Here is a 13,582-nt window from a genome sequence, read left to right as displayed (position 1 = left end):
GAGTTTTGTGGCTTTTAAAAAAAAAGAAAAGTCGACATGCAATGGCCTCGTCAAATGGACTCTTTAAAGCTGAAACTGAATTCTGGGATTATTCATATTGAAGGTTGTCAACAGCCTGCAATAATTACTTCTTATCTTATAATGGAGCATCATTTTCACACCTATAAGCACTAATCAGTATCTAATAAGCTTTAACCCAAATAAAACCTTCTCTCTCTTAGAAACCACCACGTGATCATGGAGTTGCGTTAAAACAACACTCAACCTGTGAACACTGAGCTTTAAATAAGGTAAGAGTTAAGTTAAGTCAAGACACGTGTAGGTGTTATTCCCTGGTTAACAGCATGCCAGTGAAGAATCAGCTCAGCTGGCACGAACACTGAACACTGCCGAGCTGTCATCAACGGCCTGTTAGTTTGTCGGGATAAATATAGATGAGAGGAAACAGAAGATAAAAAGAAAGCGGATAAAATACCAGCACAGTCCAAACAGTTGAAGCCTGAGCAGAAGTGTCGGATCAGCCTCGACATCCTCATGACAAAAGGGAGGTGATCACAGCAGAGAAAGGGGTCAATAATAAAGGTCAGAGTGAATTGTTGAGGTAAAGGTTTGGGATGTGGTGCAAATTGATCTCTGGATTGGATGAGACCACAGAAGGTTTTGAAAGGTGGACTGATGTCTGATTTGATCATGTGGCTTTCAATGTATCTAGTCTGAGTAATTGACAAAGAACATACATAATAGATAAATAAGCAAACTGGAGCTGATACTTTTCCACCAAGTGGTGCAGCGTAGTTCAGCTCGCCACTGTGGGACTGGGAGAGCTACACCAGAATCTGGCTCGCCTTTCCACCATATGGTGTGTGGGCCAGATAGTGAAAGTTGAGTCAGCTACACAAATATTGTGAGCACGACACAGACCTGATCCACATGGAAACAGAACTTTCCCTATATGATCTTTTTCGTTTTTGTAAACATGGGCCACATGGTTGGTGGAGTGGTTGGCACTCTTGCCTTTGCAGCAACGTTTGTGACACAGTCGGAAAACAAGGGCCTTTCTCCATGGAGTTTGCATGTTCTCCCCGTGTGTGTGTGTGTGTGGGGGGGGGGGGGGGGGGGGGTTTCTCTGGGTTCTCTGGTTTCCTCCCACAGTCCGGTCACATTCAGTGAACTCCTAGTGCCGGTCCTAAGTCTGGATAAATGGAAGGGTTACGTCAGGGAGGGCATCCAGCATAAAAATCTCTGCCAAACGCAATATGGGGATCATCCACTGTGGCGACCCCTAGAGAGGGAGAAGCCAAAGGAAAGGGGAAAAAAATCCCTTGAGGTTAAATCGTAATGACACTGGTGATCCTCTATATGTGGGTCTGAAATGCTCTCCAAGAGCACAAACTTCTACAAAGACTAAGTTTTTTTTAAAAAAGCTGCATCTGCAGTCTGCATCTGCCTGTTGTTGTTGTTTTAATAGTTGTCTCTGCATAATTCCTTGAGAAACGTATGGAAAATGCTGACTCGTTTACGAATTCTGCAAAGTTTAATAAAATGTGAGGGGGGGGAATCCCTTAATTGGATTCAATCTTGGATGAGTTCATCTTTGGGTCGTACCCCCACAACTCATGAAGCTCTGTTTCTCTCTCTCAGGCTGTTACTGCAACAGTATGCAGACATTATTCAGATTTGCACACTGAGCCTGAATACATTTCAGGAAGCAACATGACCCTCCGCTCTCTGCTCTATCAAGCTCCTCTGAAAGTGTTTGCATTGTCCGCCGCTCCCTGTGTTCTCCAAACCTGCAGGAAAACAACTGAAGTGGGCCGCATCAGTGACGAGGAAGTCGTGGTTTGTTTGCATTACGATGTGACACTGAGGCAGACCAGACACAAGCAGAGGAGCGGAGTGGGTGATTTATTATAGAACATGATGTGTTTGTAAGGCAGTGACTTACTGTTTTTTTCTTTTATGTAATTAAATATATTCATAACCGAAGGCTGTAGTTAGCTGCAATAATGACCTTTTATGGAAAAAAAAACACAGAAAGTGACATTCAACTAGATGAAAAATAGAAAATAAGGTGTGCTTTCATGCTTTCTGTGGGGAATTCTCACCTCCCAGAACAATGACTGAGGGCAGTGAAGCAGAGAGCTCAGGGGAATGTGTGTTACTTGTATTTGTTACGTCTTTAGGACTTTTCTGGCATAAACAATGACCTTGCCTGGAAATTAGACCTCATGAAGACTTAAACCAGGTTCTAATACAACAGATCCTCATATCTAAGGAACGAGTTAGGTTTCGGGAAAGATTAGAATTGTGGTGATGATGCTTTGGTTCAGCTGTCCAAATGAATGGAAGTCAATATAGAGTCCTTAAAAGGATAAGTGTGTATCCAACAAAACACTCAAACAGTAACAGGAGGGTTGCTGGTTTCTGGTCTTCTCGTATAGACTTTGCATGTTCTCCTTGTGTGTGAGAGAAGGAGTTTTCTCCCCATTCTCTGGTTTCCTCCCACAGTCCAAGAACATGCAGATTTAGGGATCTGGGAAATTAGACACTCTTAATTGACCATAGGTGTGAGAGTGAGAGTGAATGGTTGTTTGTCTCTATGTGTGGCCATGTGATGGACTGGTTAACTGTCCAGGGTGTACCCTGCCTTTCACCCAATGTCAGCTGAGATTGGCACCAGCTCCCCCCCGCAACCCTCTTTACTATTTTTACCATTTTACTATTTTACTGTTTTACTTTAATCATGATTTATCGTGTTCTTGTTATTGTACCTGTCACCCTGTAAAGCACTTTTTACAACGTGGTTGTTTTTAAAAGTGCTATGGAAAGTCGTAAGCTCATAAACTCGTCGAGCACATAATTACATTAGCTAAACACTCTGAAGCAGCGTATTCAAACCTTTTTTATTTTGATCTTGAATATTTGTGGTAATATTGAATTAATCTTTTTTTTTTTTTTTTTAAAGATGAGCATAACATCAATTAAATTCAGTTAGGATGGATATGTTGAAAGCAGGAGCTGCAGCTAAGACTTTGACCTTCCTGTACTAACAACTCTTCTGCGACTGGCTGTCTATCATCCTCGTTCCTTATCAGCACAGCTCTCTCTCTCTCTCTCGTAGCAGAGGCTGTAACAGACACGTCGTCCTCATTTGACAAAACAAGTGGAGAGGATGTTGTTGCAGTTGACATTTTGACCTATTAAATCATGCTGTTGCACATATTTTAGAGGTTCAAGGTAAAAGACGAGGAAGGGGAAACAACGCAGTGTTTTCTGACGAGACAGTAAATAAAATTCAATCTTGTGCTGACTCAAGTCTTAAAACATTGCATTCGCTGAAGTAATGTGTTTACACGGACTGGAGCTTCTCAAGTGCCAGTGTCCTTACACTGAAACTTTAAATTAAAAAAACCTCTCATATGATTGAGGTTGTGTTTGAATGCTTGAAATTTAAATAGGCTGTTTGCAAGATTGAAAGTGAGTTTTGAAGGCGTGCAGGAGATTCTGATCTCCAGCACATGGTCGGACTTTTAAATCTGGTACTGTGTTCATTTAAATCAACACACATTAATCTGACCTGTGTAAAATAGAACCAAACACGTCTCAGGAAGAGTCATTTCCTTTTTCTGGTACCGAATGTTTTCACATTTGACACAAGGTGCTTTAAATCTCAGGGTTATTTCATATCTTACAATTTTGAAAATGCTTAAGTGATTTATCATGTTGTTGCTTTTTGAGTATAAAGTTCAAGGCCACTGATGATTTAGTGTTTGTTACTTCAGAGTCTGTAAGCTGCTGCACTCCTTAAACGTGCTGGCAAACACACTGTGAATTCTTTCCCACTACAAGAGGAGCGAAACTCGCTCCGTCATGATGCGGCGGAATTTCCCAAAATGCCAAAAACCAGAGGGTTGTTATTAAATTACTAATAAAATACAGGCAAAGCAAATGCAGGATAATCAAGGATAATCAAGAGAAACACAAAGGCAAAGCCACGAAATTCAGACCAACAAATGTCAAAATACATAAAGGCAAGAAGACTATGTCACATGAAAACTTGTGAGGATGAATATAAATATAAAAGCAAATAAAAAAAATAGGTTTTAAGAAGTGATTTATATAGATTCCACTGAAAGTGCGAGTCTTATCTCTTCAGGAAGGTCATTCCAAAACAAATTGAACCTGATGTCAAACGTGCAGTCTTATTTGGATTCAACCATTTACATCAACCTTCCTGTTGTGTGGAAGGTTAAAAAACACTGATACATTTTGGTTAATTATTTTTCAGTCTTGGCTTCATTTTTATGGTAATGTTCCATACTGATGAAATAATCCCACTAGGTGAGAAACAGCTCCCAGAGAGGATATTGGATATGCTAAAGCAGGTTTAGTGGAGATGACACTGACATAAGCATTTCAGAGTTTTTTTTTAATTAAGTTCCCATGGTGAATTTAAATGTGTTTAGATTTTTACTGAACCTGATGCAGAGAGAGAAGCTTACAGGGGAACAACACTCCAGTGGTCACACAAAAACAACAATATACTTAACACTTGAGTGAGTGCGTCCTGTTCCTAATATTTGCATCTTGAAGTGAACTGCATGGTGTCAGACCGGATCAATTAAATACAGAGTGAATGTTTTAAAATCTTTGTTTATTTGATTTTATATTTATTGTGAATTTTAAGTAACATAACACACTGGTTTTCACATGTGGAGAGCACTTGGCTTTAAAAAGCAGCAATTTACAATAAATGACTGTAAATTGATCTGAACTGAATCTGTTTATGCCATATCACTGTGATGTAGCAGTATTTTGCCATACAAATGCAGTTTTTTACTATAATGTCATGCATATTACTGTGATGTAGCAGGTATTTTCATTTATGAATACTGTATTTTACTTTAACTCCACAATGGTAATGCCAAACACTATAGTACTATGATTGGGCTGCATTTTTCTGTATACATATTGTATGTAACTGTATCAATTACATTAAAAATCAATCATTATAGGGGGATTTCCTGAAATAACCACACCTATAGTCATTTCACAATAAAACGCACAAAAATATATACATTTCAAATAATCACATCTAACGCCTGGTTATTAATACCTCTATATCTCTACAACGAGATTTCCAGTTCAAATCACTGCAGCAGATATAAAATCCATGGATTACACAGCTGTCTTCCACTTGACAAGTAACTCTGACCTTCCACTTCCCTGCTGAAATTCTGAGTCAGTGTTGCTCACACACTGATTACAAAAACTCCCTCAGTGAATTGTGTGATGGTTATCTAGCACAACTGTGAGAAAATGATATTCTGCTTTGTTACTCGTGCCCAACAAATATCAGAGATTACAGAGATTATAGAGATTACAGTGACTCAGGGCTCTGCTACTGAGGGAGCACATGTAAATAAGCAGCGGAAAATTCCGATAATTTGCAATTCCAATCCAATCCAACTTTATTTATAAAGCACTTAAAAAAACAACAATAAATAATAAATAAATATTGATAATTAAACTTTGATAACTTTGTATTAGATAACCCAATCTGAAACAAACTTGCTATGGTGAACGATGGGTAGTTGCTGAAGACGTCTACGTGAAAATATTCAAGTTTTAAAAAGTATCGCCTCCTTGTGGTGACAGAAAATCCAAAAAAACATTCAACTTTCTTTACGATTTCAGGAATAACCTTTACAGGAATTATTGTATCCAACTCCAAATTGGTGAAATCACTCAAAACACATGGTGCATTGTGTATGTTGAATATCATGATGTATTGTTAAACTGTGTTGCCATAGGAATGGTGCAAATTTTATTTTATTTTTAAATAAACTGTTAGAACTTTGCAAACTAGGTCCTATTTCAACCCCACTTGCTATGATTGGTTATAGTCCCGTCCTGAAGACGTCAAAATGAAAATATTCCATTTTCTTAAGAGCAGTGGAGGCAGAAAACAAGATTTGAACAGCTTTTATCAGGTGATTTTTTTTGTCTACAGCTGCACATAAGGTCTCACCCTGAATTACATTTTTAAAAAAAGAAAATCTCCAAGTCTTTGTGAAAGGTCTGGGCAGGAGAGAAAGACCTGTCACTCACACTGTATGACTTTTTGAAAATGTCCTCAGCAGAGTTTGACAGACAAAAGAAATCCCACAGTGTGAGACGCCTAATCACTTTCTGTACCCACACAGTCCTCAGTGAGGAAAGGCACAGTGATCGACTTCTGGGTGATTATTATTCACCTCCCAGCTGTTGTGCTTGGCGAGTGAAGGACATTCATTCAGATCGGAACAAAGCAGCTGCTGAGGTAAATCTTCAATGAAGGTCAGACAATTTCAGTCCCAAAAACCTGGTCTCACAAAAATAAAACCGAATATCATGATCCTCGCCCACAGCACAAACGGAGGCCACACAGACTTTTCTCTTCTCTCGAGGTGGAGCACGAGGCTGTTACAGTCAGAGTGGAGGAGGGTTTGGGGGTCAAGGAGGGAGGAGAGGAGGAAGATGAAACTGAAGAACAACACATGTGCAAGACAGAGGGGAACTCTGGGTACTTGGCAAACAAAAGCAGGAAAGAAGGAAGGAGAGGAGGGAGGGGGTTGCTGGATGACCACGATGGAGAGAGACAAAAATAAAATGCCAGGGGAGAAGAGAAGAGAGAATCCATGATTGTAGATGGAGGTAGAGTGTTTTTGTTTGCGAGGAGGACATGCAGCTCAGGTGATGGGCCACAACGACTGCTGATCACAGGGCTGGTGGTTAGACAGCATGTTGTGTATGATTGTGAGGGACTGTGAGGGGATAACGGCTGTATATAAATGCAATCCATTTACCATGTGGAGAGAAAAATCACAGCCCAGCTTTAGGAGAACAGGCCCTGTGGAGTGAATCCATCTGTCTACAAGCTATCACACAGTTTGCTTGTGAGCACTAGAGCTGCTGCAGTGAGAAGCTTGTGAATGTTTTGTCTGCGTCTGTGCCGGACTGGAGAATCCATTAAAATGTTTGTGCACAGAAGTGCATGCTCACACAGGGCAGGCTGTTGGTGACAGATAAGCAAACAAATGGGTGTGATTCTAACAGTTAATTGGAATTAAAGTGGAATAACATCATTACGGAGGCATAGTTTCATCAGTACTCTGCCATGCTTCTCCCTTTTTAGCGCCACTTCTATCCTATTTAAACACATAAAAAGTCAAAACAGCCTAAAGCCACGTTTTTTATTCTAACTATGACACATATCAAAGTCAAGCAACTGAGAGCAAACATTTGCTTTTTGGGAGAACACTGTGGGAAGTGTTAAAGCTGCAGTGCATAACGTGGTGATTCCTTCTTCAAATGGTATTATTCTGCCTCTGTTTGCTCTCTGTAAACTGAAATTATCTCTCAGTAAAGTAAAACTAAACTATCAGACCTGATTGAGAATTGAGAATGTGTGTGTATACTTGGGAACTCACAGGGTACCTCACCAATAATATCATATTTTATGTTGTGAATATTTATTCAATGTGTATTGAACGTGGACGGGGCGTCTCTTAACGTATAGCTTTCTCTGCGGCCACGAGGAGACATCAAGCAGCGACGCCCGGCTGGCGTATCAATTATGATATTATATATATATATATATATATATATATATATATATATATATATATACATATATTATATTGTCAATGATATGTCACCAAATGGATATTTAATATTGTTGTATAGAATTCACTTCTGAAACTTTCACGGATGCTTCTTTCTTTTCAGCCGTTTTTCTTCTTTACTAGTTGCTGTTGCCTCATCCGTCTTGACATAAAACAAATCACTACTTGTACACAGGGAGGAGTTCTAAACAGCATTACACGGAGAAATACACATAGATTAGAGTTGTGCTCATAGGCTTAATCAGCATTGTGTGAATTCGCTTGGCAGTGGTTTGAGTGTCACAGACATGTCTTTATGTTTAGCCTCTCTTCAAATGAAACACTACAGCTTTATCCACAGTAGAAACAAACAAAATGCCCGTGATAGTGGGAACAGTTGCATGGCTACACACAAAAAGACAGAGCTGTAAATCCAGATGTTCAGTTAAAATGGCTCAGTTTTTCTTCTGTTTACAATTCTCTCTCACACACAAACACAGTAGAGGACTTTTTAGCACTAGTTTTTTTCTGTTTATTTTGCCACTCTGACACATTAAATAGCCCTGCTTTTCTTTTTTCCCTTAAAAAGTCAAATTCTCCAGAAAGACCACAGTAGTAAACACTCAAGGCCCACACACACAATCAACATGTCAGTGTGTCCTGGCCATTAATTACAAACACAATCTGTGGGATGAATGCCAGCACAGCCTTGGAATGCATTCTTACTCTCACTCTCAGTCCAGCTCTGGCCACGACCTCATCAGGGAAGTGACGGACAAACACGCAGCGACCGCTCCACACTCATAATACAATCTGGGAAATGAACAATCAACCGCCCAGTTTTTAATCTGCCCACGTATGACTCACATGATCAACAGCACACAACCTGTTTCCCCGAAGAATAATTTTATCACACAAACAGAAAAAAAAAAGTAGTGTAGTGTCAGTGATTAGAGCATCAGTGCCAAAGACGTCTGCCTCAGAGGCAGCGAGGACAGAGCCCGTCCATCTGTCTCTCTCAGGGACAGCAGGGGAGGACAGGAGGAGGAAGGAGAGATGGCCAGTAGGAAAGACGACATAAGAGATTACTGTGACTCACTTATGAATTTGCTTTATGTGCTTTATTAAAAATTCACAAGGGAACTAATATGGTTCTAGTGTATTTGTGATAGAATTTATTTTTGGCTTAAACTTAATCATTATAGGGCTACAGGATCTTATAGGTGAATATAGGATAAGGTTTGTGATGACGTATAGATTATTTAAGTAGATGATGTTTATGTCTTTCTGCTTTCTGTTTTACAACTAATAACACACCCAGACTCAGGCAGTGAGCAGCAAAAAAAGCACTTTTTCTATCATAACAACTTGATTTTATGGGTCGTTGTAGTAAATAAATAGAAATCTGAAAAATAAATTTAAACATTGTTTAAATCAAACTGCAATGTCCAATTGCAATGGTCTAATGTAGTTGAGGTGGGATGGTGTTGCAGTGAACCAGGCTGCCATATTGGTAAAAAAAATAAATAAAACAATAATCTATCTTTATGGTAAGTTCTTGGCCATGTATATGCAAATATGCATCTTGTGCGATATGTACTGTATGTTACACATCTTGATATAAATCTTGCTGTCACCTTGTTTATCTCTCGGTCACTGCACGATGTGGGGTTTTCAGGCAAAAAAAAATAACCTCAGCATTAAAGAGCTGGGGTTATCAATATTCCCCTGAACAATAAAGAGAACAGCATTCTTGTGGCATGAAAGGTGTTTTTCTCAGCAAGGTCGACTATTATGACACAACACGACAGCAGCTCTGAGGAAAATCGCTTGAAAAGTCCTTACCAGCGTCTTGTTGCTGCTGCGTCTTTACCACAGTGGCCAAAAGAGGGACAAAACAGTTATCGTTGCCCTCTCAAATAAAAACTATATTGATTTTTCTTGGTAAACACTGTGATTGCTGCTCGTGAGCCACACGGTTTGGATTTTCCTTTCTAAAGTTCACGTCAGCATGAGCCACAGCCTCAGTCTGAATGTAAATGAGCGGCTGAATGAGTGTTAATTAAACATTATTGTTTTGGTGTGAGCCAACAGCTGATTGGACTCTTGCCTGACAGACGGCCAAAAACTCTGCTGCAGCCCCAGCTCCGGCTCATTACAGATCCATTTTAACTCAATTACTTTTTATCCATGCTGTGAACAAAAAATGACTCGTGACCATCGAGTGTGACCTTCTCCTGTCATTATTCAGTCATCACAGACTCAGCATTGATCCAGCTCCACACAGTTTAATAGTAGCTCATCACCACATATTCTCCTGTGTGATTAGAAACACTGATTCCAGACAGCTGACCAAGCCTCTGCCCCTGTTCTGCCCTCCCTCTGCTCCAGTACCAGTGTATGACAGCTCCTGCATCCCGTATGTGTGCACTGTTATAGATAAATAGAGATAAACAACAGAGGATATTGTATTCTTGTTCATAAATTGAGGTGTAACACATTAGATTTACATTGTAAGGCTGCAATGAATTATTATCTTAAGTATATGATTGTTAGAAATTTGGTCTATATCCAAAATCACTGGATCGGACATTATAACAAAATGCCTTTTCAACAGTTTTTTTTTAAAGATCTTAAAGATCTTTTGAAAGATCTACATATACATATATATATATATATATATACACACATATACAAGTCTGCGGTTCCATTCATACTAAAATGTGTCTCGTGTTCTACACACTCCACGTACTTGGTCACACATTCCATTCCTGCAGCCTCTTCCCAGGGATTCACCCTTTTTTTTGTATCTTTACATTCCTTGAGTTGTACATGTGCATTATCTGAAGCAAGTTTCCACGGTTACCATCTTCTTCATAGTCTCTTTTATCCAAAACAAGGGTATGCCACCGACCGGACATGATAGGAGCATCTAAAACATCTCTGAATAATGGTGCTTCATCAGGACGGCTGCTGTGCGCCGCGCTCACAGTTCAAGCCTCCTCTGATGTCTGAATCTTTAATAAGCATCTGAAAGATTAATAAAGCTCCTAACACACATTTCACTGCATCTGATATATGTCTGTGGATGAGCTATACATTTTATAACTGTACACGCTGTGATCACAGACAGACATATTTAGTGTAGTGTGTAGTGAATGTCAGAGATTTCTGATTTACTCAAGCCATAAACATAGGAAAAACAACTGAAGATATAAATTAAGTTTAAGACTGAACTCGTGTAGGAAAGGACATACTGTAAATACTCAGCAATGAGCCACAACGTGAACGCCGGTTACTGCTTTTATTGTTTGAGCTGATGAGTAATTATGGTACCAGCGTGTCACACCAGCTGTTAGGCTGTCTATCCTCCAGCCAAGATCCATCCATCCACTCTATAACTCATCCATCATTTCCAAAAATCTCCACCAAAATTTTTAAACAATGTCAAAAAGGGAAAAAGAAGAATGCAATATGTCATAACAGCTCTGCTTTTATTTGACAGATCAAGAAGAAACTGACTTTTGTCAGACTAAACTGTATTTAGACTTTCCCTAAAGTCTCACACAGCAGACACTGGAATGTGTCATGTAATGAATACCTACATCTAACAGACATCAGCCACGTGCACAGACATAATCCCGACACGCTGGAATCGCACCAAACTTCTCAGAAAAGCATTTTGCAAAAAGTTATAAACAACACTTCTTTTTTTTTGTTTTCAGATGCCAGGGTAAGAGAGAAGAACCCTGAGGCTTCTTCCCTCCCTGAGAGAGCGCATGATTCGCTGTTTATTGGGTTGAACAGATGCTTTTTCTGTGCTGCAGCTGAATACTTCACACACATCCTGCTCTCAGAGTGACTGTAACAAACCACCCCGCCTCACAGTGATGTTCTGGGATTTGTTTGAACATCTTTATTTTCTGGGAAACTATTTTAGATATGGGGCTATCACAGTGAAGTCAGCTTATAATCATTTTTAAAACACTCCAAACATGAGTTTGAGGTTTTACTCAACCCCCTTTCTTTACAATGTTGAATGAGTGTTTACAAACTGAAGGTAAACGGCGTTTGAAGTGAGAAAAGGAGCCTGTAAGCCTGTTTTCTGCATGAGCACACATCGCTTTAGGGCCACAGCTGTTACAAGGCAGAGAAGAGAAGAGTCCAAGCTGAACATCCACATCCTTCACTTTACTTTACACACAGCTCTTAAAAAATGCTCAAATGAATTTCCACTGTGTTGGATCCTTCAGAAGCTGGAAATGATGACAGTCTGCCTCTATACGCCTGAATCTGAAGTGTTCCTGAACTGCAAGACCTTGAAATTGAAAACTGATAAAGCCCTTTATCACCTGATTCACGCATCTACATGGGAAACGGTGTTCTCAATCAGTGTCAGAGCAGTTCAGTACCTTCTGCTTCTGATCTGCTGACTCTACGTGTTTCTACTGTGCTAATAGCGGCTTCAGGGATTAAGGGATTCAAATAACAAGACATTCACGTGAAGCACATCTCCACAGCACCAGCACCGAGTATTTACTGTCGTAAACTGGTGTGTGCCTGTTTGAGTTCAGCGGTCACAGTCCGGCACCACAGGAAGCATCACTTCATACATGATTTCATCCATGTAGCACCGGCTAATGAGCCAGATCCTGAATTTCCCATTGGCCCCCGATATAGGTCAGTTTTACCCACTGAAGCGTGATGCCGTGGTACAGTTTTCCTCACTGAGATCGCGGACGTGCACAAATTCACCACAGGTGCATGGTGCTCAAGCACCTCCGAGCAGGTGAGGGCCCTCTTTGAAAAACAATCCAGCTCAGTCGTTGTAAAATGAGTGTTAAAGTGTTAAAGTTAGATCAATCAAAAGAAATATCCACAACAGCACCTCCTGTAACTTCAGGGTCAAACACAATAAAGAAAAGTTACATACATATGTTATGTTTAATAGGTCTTAATCAACAAGTTTCTACAAAGATAAATACAAAAAATGACTGTTGTCTCTTAGAAATTACAACTGAAATGCAATTTCAGGGCATTATTACTCAATTTTAATCGACCTTGCGTTGTATTGGGTGTGGATTATACGCAAGTCACAAATAATGTAAATGATACATATAATAAGGTTATTGTGAGATACTGTAACACAGTGTACAGTAACAAAAAGGCATAGTAGTAACATTTTGGTAACACCATCTTATTTCTATAAATATATTCACTATATTGTAATGTAAAGTGTTACGAGCACAAATTGTACTTTTATGTGTAACATGTACTATAGACAAATTATTGGAAAAAGAAACGGTATGGGATGAAATATCAAAAAGCCTTGACTATCATCGCCTGGTTGTTGTTTTGTTTGTTTGTTTGTTTGTTGTTTCGCCTGGTTGTTGTTTTGTGTGTTGGCTGCCCCCGCTACCGGATCCAGCCGCAAAATAAGAGCAAAACAACAACTCAATTTCAAGAAATACAACCAGAAATGTTGTCTTACCTTTGTTGTTGAGCAAAACAAGCTGTTTTCACCGCAACAAAACCGAATCTAACGGAGAACAAGACTTCCCAGCATGCTTTGGGGCCTGTTCCTGGTCTGATTGGTCATTCCAGAGGCCATTAGCTTGTTTTGATTGGAGAAGAGCGAATGTCCGTCAAACTACATCATAGGCATTTGCATCCTTCTGATGAACGAACGGAAGGTGATCTTAACAATTATGTCTGTCATTGTATTAATGACTCTGTTTGTGTGTTGTTATTGTTTTGTATCAAAGGTTCAATAAAAAATTAAAAAACCTAAAAAAAAAAAAAACAATAAACAACAACAATTTAAAAACAATAGGATCAGCTTTGATGATTAAAACGAGTCGTCAATCGTAAATAAAAGTAAATGAGTTTAATAATTGTTTTTCATATATTTTCATAGATAGAGCCAAACTAGATTC

At 39.4% G+C, this 13,582-nt stretch overlaps 1 protein-coding gene across 2 annotated transcripts in view; it reads right to left on the bottom strand.

Moving 5' to 3' along the window:
• LOC131471327 (receptor activity-modifying protein 3-like) overlaps positions 1 to 13,582 on the bottom strand; it is a 30,591-nt gene that overhangs the window by 16,139 nt on the left and 870 nt on the right. Inside the window, exon 1 of one of the 2 annotated variants that reach the window (XM_058647834.1) lies at positions 13,138 to 13,201. The exons of the other annotated variant lie outside the window; for it this stretch is intronic. The gene's annotated coding sequence lies outside the window, so the exon portion shown is untranslated. Of the gene's footprint in view, positions 1 to 13,137; positions 13,202 to 13,582 lie in introns of those variants that run through there. 2 annotated transcript variants of the gene reach the window in all.

The sequence above is a fragment of the Solea solea genome, chromosome 1, assembly GCF_958295425.1.
Source record: "Solea solea chromosome 1, fSolSol10.1, whole genome shotgun sequence".
Lineage (NCBI taxonomy): Eukaryota > Metazoa > Chordata > Actinopteri > Pleuronectiformes > Soleidae > Solea > Solea solea.
Note: the sequence above shows the minus strand (reverse complement) of the source record. Positions and strands in the feature narration are given on the sequence as shown.